The sequence below is a fragment of the Carassius carassius genome, chromosome 10 (assembly GCF_963082965.1).
Source record: "Carassius carassius chromosome 10, fCarCar2.1, whole genome shotgun sequence".
NCBI lineage: Eukaryota > Metazoa > Chordata > Actinopteri > Cypriniformes > Cyprinidae > Carassius > Carassius carassius.
Window position 1 is genome coordinate 9,495,388 of NC_081764.1, and position 18,356 is coordinate 9,513,743.

The window sequence follows — 18,356 nt, forward strand, 5'->3', positions numbered from 1 at the left end:
TTGAACAAAGAATATTAGTAAATTGCAGTTCTGAACAAACTATTGGTATATTCTTGCAGCTAGGTCAATAAATTATTAAAACACATTTTTGCACTCATGGCTGATTATTTGAAGTTACGCCGCAGTTCGATGCTGCGGTGACGTCACCACGTATGGGAACGCTATACCATCACGCCTGACGTACCTGATAGCTTGGATCCAAGGAAGCATCTGCTCAAGCGGAGAGAACCCGGGAGCCAGGAGCCATCCTCACATCCAGACTGTAAGACCTGATAAAAGTGCTCGGTGAGGACCAGCCTGCCGCAGCACAGATATCATCCATAGAAGATCCACTGAGAAAGGCTTGCGAAGAAGCCACTGCTCTCGTGGAATGACCTTTTACTCCTAAGGGCGAAGCGAGCCCGCGCGCCTCATAGGCCAAGGAAATAGCCTCCACCAGCCAATGGGGCATGCGCTGTTTCGTAACTGCATGGCCTTATTCTTATGTCCAAAACAGACAAACAGCTGGTCAGACTCACGCCATGGGGCAGTACGATCCACATAAGTCTTTAACGCTCTCACAGGGCAAAGACTTAGATCCCCAGACTCCGCCGCAGCAGGAGAAAAAGCCTCCAGGACCACCTGCTGAAAGCGAAAGGGATAGATGCGACCTAGGGACATAATTAGGCCTTGGTCGCAACAACACTTCCACAGAATCTGTGCTATAAAAGTCAGGATTTATCCGGAACAAATTCCAAGGGCTCAACAGATGCCCTGATAAACCATGCAACACAATGGAAAAACCATGAAGGAACCCGCACGGGGCGGAAAGGCCTCAGCCGTCGCGCACCCTGTATGAACGAGAAACAGTGGATGACGGCCCACTGAGGCACCATTTATATATTCGTGGTAAGCTGAATAGCTGCCACGTAAACCTTAGGGTAGCTGGTGTCACTCCATCCGAAAAACGTTCCTGAAGGAACTCCAGTACTGACGCCACTGGGCAGTAAACTGGATCCATATTATGAGTTTCACACCAGGCCGTAAACAGTCTCCACTTGAAAGCATATAAGCTTCTCGTAGAAGCTGCTCTAGAATTCAGTATAGTATCGGTAGTTTCAGCAGAAAGACCGGGACATATGAACTCACTCCGCTCAGAGGCCACGCCCACAGATTCCATAGATCTGGCCTCGGGTGCCAAATCAGTCCCTGTGCTTGTGATAATAAATCCTGTCTGAGGGGAATCTCCCATGGAGAGCCCGCTAACAGATTGATCAGATCCACAAACCACGGCTGTGTGTTTGCCACCGCGGAGCCACCAGCAGCAGCTGTTCCACCCTGTCCACCCGTATTCTGCATAATACCGCCGAAATCAGACAGATTGGGGAAAAACGCATACAAACTGGTCCTGGGCCAGTTGTGGGCTAATGCATCCAAGCCCAGGGGTGCTGGAGGGCATAGGGAGAACCAAAGCGGGTAATGCGTAGTCGTGTTTGACGCAAACAATTCCACTTCGCTTCCCCGAAAATCTGCCATAGGAGACTCACCGTTTGGGGGTGCAATCCCCACTCCGCTTGCTCCAGAGTCTGCCTGGATAGCAAATTCGCTCCAAAGTCCAACGTCCGGGGACGTGAACAGCTCGGATCGATAGAATTTAGTTCTGAAATCAAAGAACATGTTTCGCCAGCCTGCACAGGGGGCGAGAGCATAATCCTCTCTGATGATTCAGGTATGACACAACCGCTGTGTTGTCTGATCTGAGCAGCACATGACGGCCGATCAGCAGATTCGAGAAATACTGGAGAGCCAGAAAAACAGCCAGTAGTTCCAACCTGTTTATGTGCCAACTCCCTTGACAAACAGCTCCCCAGTCGGTCAAAGACGCATCCGTCGTGACAGTCTCTCGGGAAGCGCAAATCCCCAGCCGGACTCCGGTCAGGAGAATTCGGTTGACATACATAGTTTTAGCGACATCACACATCGCCGTGTCACTGGAATCGTCCGATGCGGAGACAACGGGGTGAAACATTCCATGCGTAAGCCCAGGCTGTTAAATGATTCAGCACAAGATCCCCATGAGAGTGTGCTTGAGTCTGCGATTGCGCTAAACACCAGCCAATCGCCTAAAATAGTTCAAACACGAACGCCCTGGGGCCGCAACGGGGCCAGAGATCCATCCATGCACTTTGAGAAGTACTGATACGCTTTGCTCTCTAAAGCGAGTCTGAGGAACTTCCTGAGTCTCCTGATGATCATTAAAATCTTGAATTTCCTCAGCCTGAGTGCAAGATTCAGATGGTGTAAATCCAGAATGGGTCGTAATCTGCAGTGTATTTTTATTTATTTATTTATTTTTTTAACCACAAAATGACGGCTGTAAAAAACCCCCGCCTCCATCTGAGAGGGGTGTACTTCCTCTATAGCCCCTTTGCTCAGCAGAGTTGACATCTCCTGTCGCAGCACCGCTATTTCCATCGGCTTCGCCACCGTGGAAAGAATTCTGCGGGAAGGAGGCGGGCCTTATTGAAACTGAATGGTGTATCCGTTCAGACCCTTGAATCGCCCCTCGAATTCTGAAAGCTGGATTGCGCAGAGTGTCTGAGGGAACGTTTGGCATTACAGCTCAATCCAATGCTGCTCGAAGCACCGTCTGCTGCGAGGCAGACAATGTAGAGTGTGGGGACTGCAGTGAGAGGGTTAGATGTGCATAGCAATCCAACAGCACTCTCTGGTGGAGGGCACAGTCCCTGGCAAACATTAAGGAAAACGCAAGCGTCAAACTCGCTGCGTTTCGTTGTGTATTTTCCTGAAGCGTATCCACGGCAGGATTTAATCCAACAAGATAAACATTGGGCCACGCTGCTAGCGAGAACGCGGCAGCTGTGTGAGCAGTCATACACTGGCCATCTTTGCCAGCCTCCGCGCCGTCCCTCAAACTCTGAAGGCTGAATTGTGCAGAGTGTCTGAGGGGGGCGCGCGAATGAGAGCTCAGTTCAATGACGCTCGAGGTGCCTTTGCTGCGAGACAGTCAATGTTAGAGAACATGAAGGAAAACGCATGCATCAAACTCGCTGCGTTTCGTTGTGTATAATCCTGAAGCGTATCCACGGCAGGATATAATCCAACAAGATAAACATCGGGCCACGCCGCTAGCGAGAACGCGGCGGCTGTGTGAACCGTCATCCGCTGGCCATCTTTGCCAGCCTCCACGCCGTCCCTCAAACTCTGAAGGCTGGATTGTGCGGAGTGTCTGAGGGGGTGCTCAAATGATAGCTCAGTTAAATGACGCTCGAGGTGCCCTTGCTGCGAGACAGTCAAATGTTAGAGTGTGGAAACTGCAGTGAGAGGCTTAGATGTGCATAAGCAGTCCAACAGCGCTCTCTGGAGGCGGGCACAGTCCTAGGCAAACATGAGGGAAAAACGCATGCGTCACATTCGCTGCGTTTCGTTGTATATAATCCTGAAGCGTATCCACGGCAGAATTCAATCCAACAAGATAACATCGGGCCAAGCCGCTAGCGAAAACGCGGCGGCTGTGTGAGCCGTAATCCACCATTTGAAGAGCAAAACTGTTGATTAACGCGCTCGACTGGGGGAGAGCGAGCACATGGAACTCCAGTGCATCACTGTATTCATAGTCAAGCCGCACATATCGCCCCTAACCAACATGCTGAAGAACATGAATGCTGAAGAAGAGTTGTTGTGTTTGTTGATGTTAACTAAAAGACAAAGGAGGAGAAGAAGATGGTATGTCCGCCCTTTAAACACCACTCGGCAAAGAGATGGAGAGTACAGTGCTCTTATCAAAGAAATGCGTGCAGTGGACGAGCAAATGCACTTTGGCTACTTTCGAATGTCTGCTTAGAGGTTCGACGATTTGCTACACCGTATCAAACCTTATTTGGACCATAAAAGAACCCACAGTAGCCCAGTAAGTATGCAAGAGAGACTGGCTGTCACGCTTCGCATACTTTCATCTGGAAGTTCCCAAAAATCTGTTGCCTCCAGCTACAAATTGGGATCGACCACAGTCTCAGTGATAGTGAGTGAGGTCTGCCAAGCAATCTGGACTGCTTTAAAAGGTGATTTTGTCTCGCTACCAAAAGGCAACGAGTGGCTTGACATCAAGAATGAATTTTGGAGAGTGTGGAACTTTCCCAACTGTTTGGGGTGTGTGGATGGGAAACACGTCCTAATCAAGGCACCCCCAAATGCACACCGCCAGGCGAAATTGGGTCTTGCGAACCCAACGCGCAGGACCGCCCACACCGCAATGACGTCATTTTTGCCGCGCGCACCTTCGCGCTCCTGTGGACGCGTCGAGTATAAACCAGGCTTTAGACGCGAGGCGACTTAAGAAATACACTCCAGAGCGCGGATACTTCCTATTGGCGTTAGTGCACAGGGGAAGTGTATGCATATTTTACTGTAGCCATAGGCTATCAAGGAGAGAACCTGTAGAGAGGCTGCAATGAACCTCTCATAAGTGCCTCCTCGTGATAACCCATCATACGGCTCCTACCTTTCGTTGACTCATCGCGTCCGCGGAGAGGAGTATACTGCTCGTAGACTATCGCTGAGAACGCGAGATAATAGGACACAGAAGATTCGCTTCGTACTGAAGGAATGAAATCTGAGGTAAATGGCGCGCGGCACCAGGTATATATATGCTTACGCATGATGGGCGGTGCCACGCGCTATTTGGCCAATAATATTGGCGGGATGGTATAGGGCTTCAGACATTCGTCACACCGAAGGTGTTCCCATACGTGGTGACGTCACCGCAGCATCGAAGTGACCTATGAAAGGGAACCATAGACATCATATAGGTAGACGCCCTATTGGCCGCTGGGCGATGAGATTTGCGGAGATTATAAGCCTTTTATTGATCGTTTTTTTCCACAGTTGGCACCAAGAACGAACATAGAAGCGTTGTCTGATTAACAAACAGCTAACGGATGCAAAAACGCCGACTGGAGAAGGTCGTCAACGGAATTAAACCGCAATTTCCAAAGTAAAAGTGCAAGTTTTACACTTAAATTATTAACTGCACCAACTTTATCATCTCGCAATGCTCTTCCTATAAAACCTGCTTTTCATTGTCATTTAAATTGATATTTAATCACATTTAGTTTGTTAAACTAGGATGAATTTAGTTAGAATTTAGTTCTCATAAAATAATATGTATTAGGCTACATTTACATTTAGTCATTTAGCAGACGATTTTATCAAAAGCGACTTACAAATGAGGACATTGAAGCAATCAAAATCAACAAAAAAACAATGATATATAAGTGCTAAAACAAGTCTCAGTTAGGTTAAACAGTACACGTCGCAAGGGCTTTTAAATAATATAATAAATAAAAAGAAAACATATAGAAAAAGAATAGAGCACGCTATTAGAGTTTTATATATATATATATATATATATATATATATATATATATATATATATATATATATATATATATATATATGAAAAGAAAAAAGATAGAATACAACAAGATTAGAAAGGTAGTTAGATTTTTTTTTTTAAGAATAGAATTAGAATAGTGAGTGCTAAAGTTAGAGGGTCAAATAAAGATGGAAGAGATGTGTTTTAAGACGATTCTTTAAGATGGCTCAGGACTGCTGCTCGGATTGAGTTGGGCAGGTCATTCCACCAGGAGGGAACATTTAATTTAAAAGTCCGTAAAAGTGACTTTGTGCTTCTTTGGGATGACACAATCAAGCGACGTTCACTTGCAGAACGCAAGCTTCTAGAGGGCACATAAGTCTGAAGTAATTATTTTAGGTAAAGGGGTGAAGAGCCAGTGGTATTTTTGAAGGCAAACATCAATGCCTTGAATTTAATAATATCTAAGGTATTATTATCATGCAATATTTATTGTATGATCAGTATTTATTTGACAGTGCCTTTGTATTTGTGTACTGGTCTCATAAATGTTGTTGTATCGTATAGTCCTCTTATGATCTAGTACATTTTGTCTTATCTCCTATTACTTTGTTTAATTTTGTTTGTTTTGTTGCGAAGAACGTTGTTTGAGTTCACCGAGTACTGTACTGTACACACTGTTTATGGTTGAAATGATTTTTAAAATTACTTTGACAAAAGTACCATTTAGTATGACCCAAACAAAACCTTTATTTTCTATTTAAATAATTTGATGACCCTACTGCTGATTTAAAAAAAATACAATACCATTGCCGTCATTCTTGAATACTGAAAATAATAAATATAAAATTAATATTTTTATTATAAATTATCTCTTGTGTTCGGGTCAAAAGGATTTTTTTCCCCTGAAAATACTATTTAATTTTATTACACTGGACTGACACCTACTGACTTGGCTCACACATTATGTCTCATTTTCTGGAAAATGTTCATATTTCCTTTATGATTAATGGGGCATTCGAACAACATGACCAAAAAATAAATACAAAACCAGTCCTAAATGAAAGCAAACAAGTTGACAAAAAGATAGAATCCAATAATTGATGATAATGTAGCATAATGGGAGATTATTAAGCAATTTCTGTAGGCCAGACATTTTTTTGACCGGGAACACCACAAATGAAAAGTTCAAAATTTCAAAACAAATGTCCTGGTAAAACTTTAAAGAACACTATTATGATGTTAAATATTGATAAACTTATTCACAAAAAAACGTATAAATACAAAACCAGTATTAATTTAATAAAAACAAGTGAACAAAGAGATTGAGGTATTTGATGATAATATAGAATAACTAGCGATTTACTAAAACATTTTTGTAGACTGTTCATTTTTCAAAGCTACGTGGCATTAGTACATACATTCCACAGTACACTCCCAATACAGGTTAACAAGGTCACAGTGAAACCAAATTTATGCTGATGTCACATCTTGCCCTAAAGTGTGTGCAAAAACATTTGACTGTAGCTCCAACAGGACAGGTTTGGTGGGGGGAGTGTGATTTTCAGAGCAATTATACCCCCCCCCCCCCCCACTAATACAGGTTAAAAAGGTCACAGTGAAACCAAATTTATAAAATAAAATAGAACATGAACATGTCACATTAAGAGAGAGCCTCACATGGACAAGCAGAGAACCAGGCAGCCCACCAACAACTAATTGATTTCTCTTTTGCTCCTTCTCCAGCTTGAAGGGACAAATACCTTGTTAAATGTAACAGCAAAGCTACATTAAAAAATTAAGCAAAAGAAGAATGAACTCAGTTAACTCTTGCACGGTTTTGTGTGCTCACTACAAGCACTCTGCTGTGCCTCACAGTGTGAACGCAAAATAGAGTCAATTTTACATTTTATGGGACACATGCACAGAAAATAATGTCAAAATACTTGTGTTGACCAGTATCCCTGAAAAGAGTCGTTATGTATCACATGAACAGAGAGTCTTGAGAGCCTCAATTGTACAAAAAAAAGAGCAGCCTCTCAGTAAGTGCACATACACCTGAATGAGTTCTCTTTTGCACATGCATCTGCCTGCTACCCCACAGCTATTTACAGAAACTACTAAATAAACATGGGGTTTATCAGCCTTGCTGATTGTATTTGTCTAGTCTCAAAATGAGTATAAATTTGGTTTCTCTGTCAAGTCAAGTCACCTTTATTTATATAGCGCATTCAACAAAAAAAGATTGTGTCAAAGCAACTAAACAACATTAACTAGGAAAACGTTTGTGGAATTAACGCTAGGAAAGGCAGTTCATTGAATTCAGTGATGTCCTCTCTGTTCAGTTAAATGGTGTCTGTGCATTTATTTGCAATCAAGTCAATGATATCGCTGTAAATGAAGCGTCCCCAACTAAGCAAGCCAGAGGTGACAGCGGCAAGGAACCACAACTCCATCGGTGACAGAATGGAGAAAAAACCTTGGGAGAAACCAGGCTCAGTCGGGGGGCCAGTTCTCCTCTGACCAGACGAAACCAGTAGTTCAATTCCAGGCTGCAGCAAAGTCAGATTGTGCAGAAGAATCATCAGTATCAGGTGCAATATTAGTGCTGTGAAAAATCACACTCCCCCCATTAAACCTGTCCTGTTGAATCTACAGTCAAGTGTTTTTGCACAGTCTGTAGGGCAAGATTTGACATCAGCATAAATTTGGTTTCACTGTGACCTTTTTAACCTGTATTAGTGGGGGGGGGGGTATAATTTCCACAGGTGCAATATTAGTGCTGTGAAAAATCACACTCCCCCCACCAAACCTGTCCTGTTGAAGCTACAGTCAAATGTTTTTGCACACACAGTCTGTAGGGCAAGATGTGACATCAGCATAAATTTGGTTTCACTGTGACCTTTTTAACCTGTATTAGTGGGGGGAGTATAATTTCCACAGGTGCAATATTAGTGCTGTGAAAATCCCTCCCCACATTAAACCTGTCCTGTTGGAGCTACAGTCAAATGTTTTTTGCACACACAGTCTATAGGGCAAGATGCAAAGGCACGGTCAAATAATAAATACTGATCGTACAATAAATATTGCGTGATAATAATACCTTAGATATTATTAATACATATTTTACGAGAACTAAATTCTAACTAAATTCATCCTAGTTTAACAAACTAAAATGTGATTAAATATCAGTTTAAATGAAAAGCAGGTTTTATAGGAAGAGCATTGCGAGATGATAAAGTTGGCGCAGTTAATAATTTAAGTGTAAAACTTGCACTTTTACTTTGGAAATTGCGGTTTAATTCCGTTGACGACCTTCTCCAGTCGGCGTTTTTGCAACCGTTAGCTGTTTGTTAATCAGACAACGCTTCTATGTTCGTTCTTGGTGCCAACTGTGGAAAAAAACGATCAATAAAAGGCTTATAATAAACCGCTGAAGGTTTAACTGCAAGCGCTGCGTTCAAATGTGTGACGCGCGTGCTCGCGAAGGGGAGTGCGATTTGTCCGGGGAGTCAGATTTCGGTACAACACCGGTCGTACTCCTAGTTTCGTTGCGTAGCAGCAGTTAAGATACCAGAGCACTGTGCAGCATTTTCCTGTTCTAATCGGCGGACCATCGCAAGTACGGCTCGGGATTACTTTTCACAAGTAAGATTTAACATTACTACTATTGGTTGTAGTTTGTCCTTAAATCCAGATAATTGAGAAGGAGCAAGGATCTTTGATAGTACTGTACTGAAATCGTAGCTAGCTAACGTTAGTTAGACTATGTAACGTTACCTCCCTCAACTCAAGTGTTTCCCACATAACTTACTATTACTATTCAGATCAGAAAGAAGTTCGAAAAAGCACTTGTTAGATGCACGAAACTCACTTTTAGCGTTAGGTACCCAGATAGCACACGCACGTCGCGCAGACATCTGTGTGACGTCGTCGTTTTCATCTGGAAGACGTTTATATTAGGGCGTGTGCTCATATGGTTTACGTCGCCGAGACATCATTGCCAGCTGTTAGAACGACGTCTAGGCTATGTAAATAAGACGTAAATAATTTAGAACGTCGGCAATCCGCTCTTTTAAAGATGTTCAGCAGATGTTCATACATCTCCAAGACATCTGATTTATGTAGCCCAGACATCGTTTTAATATATAATTCCTTCCATTAACAAAATTAATTCCCATAAAATGCAGCCGCTTGTCACGCTGTACGAGAACTAACGCAACTTCAGCAGGCGTGTACCACGTTAAACACAGCAAACAAAACAATGTTTCATAGCAACGGCAAACCGCGCTAAAATCTAATGAGAAAACATAACACTTACAATCTGCTGTTCTCTTCTGTTGCTCGACTGCTTCTTCTAAAAATTACTTGCAAAGGTAAATATGTAGCCCAGGGCCGGCCCGAGGCATAAGCGAACTAAGCGGCTGCTAATCGTGCCCCCTAATCGTTTTTTTTTTTTTTTTTTTTTTTTTTTTTTACAATTAAATAACTTAAACAAGTGATATAAATTAATGAATATGAATGAATGAAGGAATAATTCAAGAAAATAAAAATTTGTCGACAACTGCTGCTGTGCCTGCGTTTGAGTCATGCGCATACACACTAGACACCTCGCGACGGCTGTCACGACAACTCGCGCAGGCGCGGGCGCACACGCGGAATTGCACGTCACTTGTCACGAATCTAGCCACCTGCCATGTCACAAAAAAGGACGTATCCCTCAGGTGCCGAAAAAAGAAAAAAGAAAAGGACCGAGGAGGAGAAAAAAGAGCGAGATAAAGGTATGTTTGCATGATTATTTACAGTATGTTTTGTGCAGCAGCAGCACAAATTGTGCTCACGTTACTTGAGGTAACGTTAGCAGCTAGCTAGTCATGACTCATGATATTTATAAGCCATCACCAGAGCTAAATCCCCGCCATCAACAGTGAAATGTTATTAATATACATTTATCTATCTAGGTAGCAGCTAGGTGTATATTTCACATTGATAGATATCTGTTTAAGTTGGAGAAAACACCGATGCCAGCTTAACCAGCTTGGCATGAGTGAATGTTCCAGCTTCATAGGCAATGCACGTGCGCTCTCTGCTCTAAGATCTTTGTGAGAGATGCGGTATTTATCTTTATGAAAAAAATATACCAAAACCATATTGGTGGGTGGGGAGGGAGACTTCAATTAATATGGTGGCGATTGATGTAACGTTAGCAGTGCTATCCTTATAATTATAGGCTGCAGTGTAGTAGATCACCATGTTAAGTTTTCACCATACTGCAATTATGCCTCATTTGGCAAATAGCATATGAAATGTTAGGTGTGTTGTGGAATTGCTTGTTGTGTAAGTAATGATGGCAAAATAAACTCATTCTGCTCGATCAACTATGCATTTATGAAATGCTATTTTTTCCCCAGGAACACTGTTGAAGTATTTTGGAGCACAACCAACCCTACCTGCCCCTAATGTTTCATCAAGTGTCAGAGCCTCCTCAGGTGATGATACAGCAGGTGAGGTTTTTCTTGATGGCAAATGGTTACATAGCCTGTTAAAGGACAATTACGGGGTAATTAACACATGGTTACTGAGTCGATCATTCCCTGGAATGCGTTTTCATGATAATCGAATGTAAAGATTTTTATCTCTAAAAACAGATGATCTTATAACGCTAGTATATGGGGTACAGAGTAAGTAAAAGTAAATCGCTAGTTAATACCACTAACAAAGCTCAAAATAGCCTCACACTAACACGGTAGCATAATGAGGGTCCCTACATGCAAACCGAAGTATTGAGAACTTTGTAAGTGTACAGACAGTTTAATAAGAAGATACTTTATAAAGACTTTAAACGATACTTTATACTTACTATGTGCCCCATATACTAGCGTTATAAGCTAATCTGTTTTTAGAGATAAAACTCTTTACATTTGACCATGTGTTAATTACCCCTAGGTTCATTTTTCACTGGAATTGTCCTTTAATATGACATGACACATTTAGCTTTTTTTTATTTATTTGTTTGTTTGTTTGTTTATTTTATCATTGCTGGTTCATCCACTGCAGAGTTACATGCGACTGAAAGCGAGGAGCAGTTACAAGCGACTGAAAGCGAGGAGCAGTTACAAGCGACTGAAAGCGAGGAGCAGTTACAAGCGACTGAAAGCGAGGAGCAGTTACAAGCGACTGAAAGCGAGGAGCAGTTACAAGCACTTACATTCACTGGTACATCGGTTTCAACTTCAGCCGGCATGACAGGTCAGTTAATCTAAAAGTTTTTGTTTTGTGTTGGCTTTACTATAAAATATTCTGTGTTATGTTATTTTATAATTCTATTTTTTTTTAATCTAATGTCCCTACAGGTCCTTCTACATCTGCAACCACTGCAATAGATTTCCCATCTACTCCCTCAACAAGCTCCAGCTATCAAGATCGGCTATCAACAGCTCCTCCAGTTGACCCAGTTGAATGGTCAGCATTCCTGTCAGACTCAGAAAGGACTGATCTGGTAAGAAGAGGGCCAGTGCCAATAAGTGACACCTTTACCTTCCCCAAGAAATCAGATGGACGAAGCTTTCACTACCACTACACATACAGACAGTTAGTTAATGGGGAAAAAATCAAGCGAAGCTGGCTGATTTATTCAAAAAAAAAAGATGCGGTTTACTGCTTCTGTTGCAAAATATTCTGAAGAAAGTCCACAAAACTATCAACAGAGGGACAGCGTGATTGGGTAAATGTAGGTGCTTTGCTGAAACAGCATGAGAATAGTCAAGATCATTGCAATAATATGGTGAAGTGGAAAGACTTTGCCCTCCGTCTTTCTAAGCAGAAGACTATTGATGCAACAGAAATGGCCCTTTTGGAGGCAGAAAGAAATCGTTGGAGAGATGTTCTCATCCGTTTGATTAGTATAATTCAGTCTTTGGCAGAGAGGAATCTTGCATTCAGGGGGTCTGTCGATACTTTGCACCAGGCCAACAATGGGAACTTCCTTAAAGAGGTGGAACTGATGGCAAAATTTGACCCGGTGTTAAAAGATCACATCAGACGAATTGATAGTGGAATGCAGCACAACACGTACCTGGGTAAGACTATCCAGAATGAGCTGATAGAGTGTGTCAGTGACAAAATAATTGAGGTAATGGTGGCAGAAATCAAGGACTGCAAATATTATTCAATTATTTTAGACTGTACACCTGATGTTAGTCACCATGAACAAATGTCTGTTGTGGTGCGCACAGTCACTCTGGGCAAAACACCAGAAATAAAAGAGCACTTTTTAGGATTTCTGATAGCTCCAGAATCCACTGGCCTGGGTTTGTCCAATCTAATCCTTAACAGGCTTGAGGAATTGAACATCCCTTTTCAGGATTGTCGGGGGCAGTCCTATGACAATGGGGCTAATATGAAGGGAAAAAACAAAGGTGTGCAGGCTAGGCTATTGGCTAAGAATCCAAGGGCTTTTTACGTGCCTTGCAGTTCTCATACACTAAATCTGACAGTTTCAGATGCGGCTAAAGCATCAATGGATGCTTCTTGTTTTTTTGGAAATGTGGAGAAGGTGTACAATTTGTTTGCTGGGTCCACTCAAAGGTGGGCCATCTTACGGAAGTTTGTTGACATCACCCTCAAGTCCTGGAGTGAGACACGCTGGGAAAGCCGGATAAAAAGTATTGAAGCTTTGCGCTACCAGTCAGAGAAGGTGAGGGAAGCCCTGCTAGAAGTGAGAAGTAAAGCGACTGACCCTGTAGTGGCTGTTGAAGCCAATTCCCTCGCAGAAGAGATAGGTTCATTTAGGTTTCAGATTTGTTGTGTTGTCTGGTGTGACATTTTGTCTAAAATTAACATCACGAGCAAGCTTCTACAATCAACCAACATGCAGCTTGATGTAGCGGTTAACCTTGTAAAAAAGAACAAAGGCGAACTGATCAGTTACCGAAAAACAGGCTTCTGTGATGCAGACATCTGCTAAAGAAATTTGTGAGCGGATGAACACAGAAGCAGTGCTGAAAGAGAAGCGATTGCGTTCTACAAAAAGGCACTTTGGCTATGAGGCTGCAGATGAGCCAATAGTGGATGCTATGAAGAGGCTGGAAGTGTCATTTTTTAATGCTGTAGTGGACTGTAGCATTCTGTCATTGGAGGATAGATTTAAGTCTCTGAGTGAGGTTAAAGAGAACTTTGGAGTGCTGCTCAATTTTAGGGAGCTAGATCGAAAGGTCCAGAGGGAGCAATGTGAGCTTCTTGGGGAAAAACTCTCTTGTGGAGAGGAGGCTGATATTGATGGTAGCGCACTGGCAGTAGAGATAGAGAGTCTTCCTGAACTTCCCCAAACTATGATGACTGCCTTTGAGCTTCTCACATACCTCTCACAAAATGAGATGTGTGAGCTTTACCCAAATCTTTGGGTAGCTCTCAGGATAGCCTGCACTCTGCCTGTGTCAGTTGCCTCAGCAGAGAGGAGCTTTTCCAAGCTCAAATTGATAAAAACATACTTGAGATCATCAATGGCCCAGGAAAGACTAAGTGGACTTGCAGTCATTAGTATTAATAACAAAGTTGGCCAAGCAATACCATACAATGATGTCATCAGTGACTTTGCCTCCAGAAAAGCAAGAAAGGAACGATTTTGAGGTCATTGTTGTACAGTTGTGAGGTGTCATTGTTGAACCCTTGCTGTTCTTATGTTTGCTTTCATTATTTAAGGATCTTTTTTTTTGTAACATTCTATTTTTTATTATATTGATGTCTATTTTGGTTTTATTTAAAAGATTGCACATTTAATGCACATTTGTAAATAGTTTATTTAATGTTTTGTGACAGATTGTATTGAGAAGTTTTAATAAAAGAGTGAAATATTTTAAGTATCGTTTTTTTTATTTATTTTGTATTATAACCTCACTGTATACGTTTATAATATTCGCTATAACATTATAGCGTGGCATTTGTGTCAATAATCTAGCACAGGTGACTCTGTGTGGTGGGAGGGGGGCCCCCAAATCAAATTCTGCTTAGGGCCCCCAAGAGGCTCGGGCCGGCACTGATGTAGCCTACTTTTACCTGGCTTTGGACATACTCTTCCTGCGTGAGTCTAGTCTACATTAAACCACGTGCTGCTGATGCTGCAATGCTGAGTGCGTGGAGAAGACGTGTTGACGAGTTGTGAGGAAACATATGTGCTTGAGGTATAAAACAAATATATTTTGAATACTAATTGTGACGTTTGTGATCGGTTATATCTTTAAAATTACGTTATGTTGATTGGGTTAGATATAATAATCAGCTAGTTATAGAAGTTGTTGTGCAGGTGAAGTAACCACGCTTTCTTGAACCTAGAATAAAACACGCATTTGCTGTCGTTTTTAGAAATACATTTATTATAGGCAATATATTTATAATTAATCATTTATATTCATTTTTAATTAATTATAAAAGGCCACATTAACAGAACGCTATATTATCATAGGCTATTCATAAAACAAAACAAAACACTCTATATTCCTACAATACACTAATAACATAAATTACACCCTCCCTGGGGCCAAGCGTAGGAAATCTTTGATGTATTTCTCTGCCTCTGCTTCCGTTGGTGACAACAGGACGGGATTCCTCATGGCTGAAGCTGCATTAAAAAAAAAGAAAAAAGACACTTTAATTTTTTTTTTATCCGAGTACATTGGTCAAAAGATATCAAACGTGCAGAGAGTTCATGCGTCAAGCTCTTCCTGAGTGAGTTTACGTAAAACTACTGAAGCTGCGTGGAGAATGCGTAAGGAAAGATTGGCTTATAAATCAAATTGTAAGGAAAGATTGGCTTATAAATCAAATATCAAATATATCAAATAAATCAAATATTTTTTATACTACCGGTAATTGCGTTTGTGATCGGTTATGTAATAACTTTGAAATTACGTAGGCCTAATGTTAAATTGAAAATCACCTGTTAGGTAGTGAGCACGTTGTTTCGTGCACGTTTCTGTGGTTGGTCAATACTTATTTAACTGAACGTTTAAACCTCATTTTAAGTTCTTAACAAACTATTATAATTGCTAACTATTTTTGAAAACGACACGTTGCTGTTAGTATTACCACATGTTTGATTATTACCTCATATGAACATGTTAGCAAGTACTTAACGTACCTGACTGGCTAACTTCCCGCCATCAAATCTAATGCATATCTGTACAACATTTGAACTTGCCTATTAAGAGTGAGCCGACGTTCGATGCCTTTATTCCCCGCTTGTCTCCTCTCCCGCACCAGTTCAGTTCCCTGGCGACGTTCGTGGTTCTCCACACGGTCTTCTTCATTGTTGGCCCGCCACTGATGGATAATCTCCTCACCTTTAACAGGTAAATTTTAAGTAATATTTGAGCATATAGATGTACCTCTTCTGTACTTTTCTTAGTATCCGTCAAAAGTTTGGAATAATTCTTATTTTGTAATGTTTTTGAAAGTCTGTTCATTAACTATAAGAACTGTTTTCTATTTTGAAAAGCAATTCCTGCTTTGCAAAGCTGAATTTTCAGCAGCACTTGATCCTTCAGAAATCATTATGCTGATTTGCTGCTCAATAAACCTTTCTGATTATTATCAATATTGAAAACAGTTGTGCTGCTTCATAGTTTTGTGGAAACTGTGAACTACCATTCAAAAGTTTAGGTAAGTAACCATTTTAATCAGCAATGTTAAAAAATGACAAACACATTTATTACATTTCAGAAGATTCACATTTCAAATAAATTGTTCATTTGAACTTTCATTTGAACTTTCTGTTCATTAAATAATGAACTGTTCATCAAATAATCCTAAAAACAGGATAACCGTTTCTTCAAATATATGAAGCAGCAAAAATTATTTTAACATTGATAATAACCATTATCAATAATTGAGCACCAATAATAATTGCTGTTAACCAATCAGAAAAACAGAATATTAGAATCTAATATAACACTGAAGACTGGAGTAATGATGCTGAAAATTTAGTTTTGATCAGAAAAAATACATTTGACATTGACAATATATTAAAATGGGAAGGTTTAATCATATTTAACTGTTACTGTTTTCACTGCATTTCTGAAATAAAGTGTAGCCTTGCTGAGCAGAAGAAACTTCTTTAATTATTATTATTTTTTTTTTTACAATCTTGATAATCTCAGACTTTTGACAAGCGTGTAAACATGCACAGTATTTCATTATTAGTTGTAGGTTGAAAATTCAGTTGATTCTTACCATTCTCTGCATAAACCCTCTGTCAACTAAACTTTGTTCCAGCCGGTCTAGCTCTTCAATAGATGCAAGTGGAAAGACGTCATCCTCTTCGTCATTCTGCATCTGTGGTAGAATGCGTCTCTTTCCCACTAGAGACTGGACAAGTGAAGTCAGGTGGTTGATCTTCATGTCCATTTTTTCTAGTGTTTCCAGAATTGCCCTTGCTGCAATACAGAAGATCATTTAAATCGATAAATGACTTGCATGGTACAATACTCAAGACTGGATTTTGGTAAGTAAAAACTTAAATGCTGATGATGATTTTCATAACAGCATAACACAATATATGTAAAAATATAATTTGTCGGAAACATACTCTCCTCTCTTCCTTGGTGGTTCCCTGAAGGTCTCAGGACAGAAAAGGTTTGCACTATTGATTGAACAGATAATGTAATTATATGTGTGTGTGTGTGTGTATATATATATATTGCTGTATGTGACAAATGTTTTGGCCTAAAAAATGTGACATCGCTTAGAGCACCTTTCATCTTTAAATTAAATACTGTGAGAATCATGTTCAATCTGATTTCAATTCCACAGCTGTTAAAGTATCTATTAAGAAGGTTGTTGGCAGTATTGTGTTCATTTTTCTACCAATGTTGTTTGTAAGAAATAAGTATTATAACCCACAGTAACTTTCCTTATAGAATGCTCTAACATATTTTTCATTTTCTTTTCTCTACCAAACAGCTTAGGAGAGAGTTCATCCTCAGATGCAGATCTACCTCTAGTCCACCTTCATTCCCACAACCACCTGGCCATTAATGTTTCATTAAATAATAAATATGCAATAAAATAATAAATATGCAGTCCATAGCCAGTGTCTGCCATGCACGATCTGTTCCTTGTTCATTGCAAATGTTTTAGATTGTTCTATTAAAGCTCATTATAATCTTTGAGAATGGTATTATGGTAGCTGCAACACTTCCTAGGGAAGGGATCTTTCGTGTAGGTGTTCTGGCAGAACTCGTCCAGCAGGAGTAAGTTGTGGGTCATATCCTCTATGGTCATATCGCTCCAAGATCCTCCAATCAGCACCAGCTCATCAGCAGAAGCCAGACTTTGAGACTATATTCACCTTTATGCTCTCAGCAGTTACTACATTACATTGTGTCCTTAATTTTTTAGATATATTTAAAGTTGAATCAATTCTCTGGAAAGTAAATGTCATTAAATATTAAATATATGAGGTAATATGAATCAAATTAACATTTGCATATTGTTTACTCTTAAGGCTTCTTCCTCATTTATCTACAAGGGTTTTCTTTACCATTGCCAGCTTTGCCTTGCTCATTGGGAGTTTGTAAGCATCATTATTTGGTACAAAATATGAAAATGGATTGGTGTGTTTAACTATTTCCATGCATGGCATAGTAAAAGAACCACCTGACACAAAGCCATGGATCATGGAATAAATTAAATTGTTACTCAAATTATCAAGCTTGTTATGCTACATTTTACATTCTAAGCAGCAGCAGCCAGGCATGGTTGTAGGGTCTAATTTATGCTTTCTGCAAAATACATTCAGATTTGTATCCAGTAAGGATAAAGTTGCCCTTAACAACTCATTGAAAGCATTATTTAAATAAATCCATGCGTGTAATGCTTGTATTTTATTATTCTGTACTGAAACAAAAAAAGTTAAGGTTCCCTCGTAAATATATGTAGTAAGACAAAATGGTGAAACTGCATTAGGCAGCGCAAACATGTTTTGTTT